The 2,500-nt window shown below is 42.9% G+C and overlaps 1 pseudogene; it reads left to right on the plus strand.

The window, feature by feature from the left end:
* LOC137459910 (28S ribosomal RNA) overlaps positions 1–2,500 on the plus strand; it is an 8,477-nt pseudogene that overhangs the window by 3,386 nt on the left and 2,591 nt on the right.

Below are 2,500 nucleotides of genomic sequence, written 5' to 3' on the forward strand. Positions count from 1 at the left end.
CTGGAATAGAGTTCATGAACTCAATGATAGCCAATGACAATACTGCCTACGATCCTATCTGGAATGAGAAACTGATAGTATTGCCGGAGGTGTATGTAGGACCCACTTCTCCAGCTCATGGGAAAGATATCCGAGATGAAAGCACAGAGAGGAGCAGGAACGAGGAGGTGGAGTGTCCTGAAACCCCGAGCTCTATGAGTCAGCTCTCAATACTAACCGCATCGCCCGAGTTGGATAATACAGCTGACATCTGTCCTGGGACCCCCCTGGTGAAGATGCCAGAGGACAACCCGACATGTCCATGCTGTACCACTCGGGCAGGCAATATGACGAGATTGATTGACCATCTAAAGAGAGCCCATGGGAAAAGAAAGATCAATTTCCAATGTTCCCGCTGTGGGAAGACAAATGAAAAGCATCATAGTATCTCATGCCATCTCCCAAAATGCAAAGGGGTCCAAGAGCCTACCCAGGTAGAAGGGTTTATGTGTGAAGAATGTAAAAAATGTTTTAAAACTAAAATTGGCTTGGGACAACATAAGAGATTAGCTCACCCAGCCCTGAGAAACGCAGAAAGAATTGAAGCATCTCGCCCCAAAGAGACCTCTAAAAGAGGTGCTCACAGGAAAATCTGGTCCCAAGAGGAAACAGAAATATTACAGAAACTGAATCAAGAGTTTGAAGGGAGGAAAAATATTAACAAATTGATTGCTGAAAAATTAACAACTAAAACAGCCAAACAGATCAGTGAAAAGAGAAGACTATTAAGAGAAACTGTGGTGCCAGAAAGAGAGAAAACACAAGAGAGCAAGAACAGGTTAAAAGAGGAGAGGACTGTGATTCCATCTTCTGGTGAAAGGGAGCTGCTAGCCCACTATAAAAAGACTATTAATGAAAAGCTGACATCAGGGAAGCTGCCCATCCTTAAAAATACATATAAACAAATAATTGAAGGCAAAACAGACTCGTTAAAATTGCTCAATGAGGTAGCTCAGGACCAATATTTGTATTTGTTTGAGAAATCAATTGAACAGAAAGTGCCAAAAAAGAGCCAACATAAACCTCAGCAGAAGAAACCTCAAAAGGAGTGGATGAGAAAAAGAGCCAGAAAGCGTGGAGAATTTCTCCGATTCCAACGCCTCTTCCGCTTAGATCGAGGGAAGTTAGCGAATATGATTCTGGATGAAAAAGACTCTGCGCAGTGTGCCATCCCCCTGGAAGAGGTCAGTAACACCTTCAGATCTAGGTGGGAGTCTCAGAGCTTATTTCAAGGACTTGGAGCATTCCAGTCTGTGGGGCGGGCGGATAATTCGGCTTTTAAGGAATTGATTACAGAGAAAGAGATCCTTAAGAATATCAAAGACATGAATAAAAAATCGGCACCAGGCCCTGATGGGATCACCCTGAAGGCCCTGCTTAAAATGGATCCAAATTGTGAGGAGATCAAAGAACTATTTAATCTCTGGCTGTTAAGTGGCAAAATTCCAGATGTAATAAGGGGATGCCGAACAATCCTAATACCTAAATCATCAGCGCCCGAACGCCAAAATGATATTAACAACTGGCGGCCAATTACTATTGGTTCCATCATCCTGAGACTCTATTCAAGAATCTTAACTGCGAGGTTGGCAAAGGCGTGTCCCATTAACCCCAGGCAGAGAGGCTTCATTCAATCTTCTGGCTGTGCTGAGAACTTAAAACTGTTACAGCTATTAATTAGGAATGCAAAGAAACAAAAGAAACCCCTGGGGGTTGTCTTTGTCGATTTGGCCAAAGCCTTTGATTCAGTGAGCCACACCCACATCCTGGCGGTGCTAAAGCAAAAGGGCCTGGATGACCACATAATAGCATTAATTAAGGACTTCTATCAAAACATCCACACCAGAATCAAAACTAAAGAAGGAGAGTCTGAGTCAATAGGAATCAAAACTGGTGTGAAACAGGGCGATCCCATGTCACCACTCCTCTTTAACCTGTGCATTGACCCTCTGTTATGTAAATTAGAAGAATGTGGGGAGGGGTTCCAACACGAGAATGGTAAATTAACAGCTCTGGCTTTTGCAGACGACCTGGTCCTGCTGAGTAAGTCCCAATCAGGAATGGAGAAAAATATTGAAATTCTAGAAGCATTTTGTGACTTAACTGGATTAAAAACGCAGGGGGAAAAGTGCCATGGTTTCTTTATTCAACCAACTAAGGACTCTTACACCATCAATGACTGTCCTCCATGGCTTATCAGCGGTACCCCTTTAAACATGATCCACCCGGGTCAGTCAGAGAAATATCTTGGCTTGCAAATCGACCCTTGGGTGGGGATAGTTAAGCCCGAATTACAAAATAAATTAGAAGTTTGGCTCAATCGCATCGAAAGAGCCCCTTTAAAACCATTTCAAAAATTGGACATGTTAAAAGTGTACACAGTGCCTAGATTGATCTACTTAGCAGACCAGGCAAATGTAAAAGCCACCTATCTGGAAGAAATGGATTTAACAATTCGAAA

Source organism: Melanerpes formicivorus, unplaced genomic scaffold, assembly GCF_026170545.1.
Source record: "Melanerpes formicivorus ecotype bairdi unplaced genomic scaffold, bMelFor1.0.p_v2 SCAF_443, whole genome shotgun sequence".
NCBI lineage: Eukaryota > Metazoa > Chordata > Aves > Piciformes > Picidae > Melanerpes > Melanerpes formicivorus.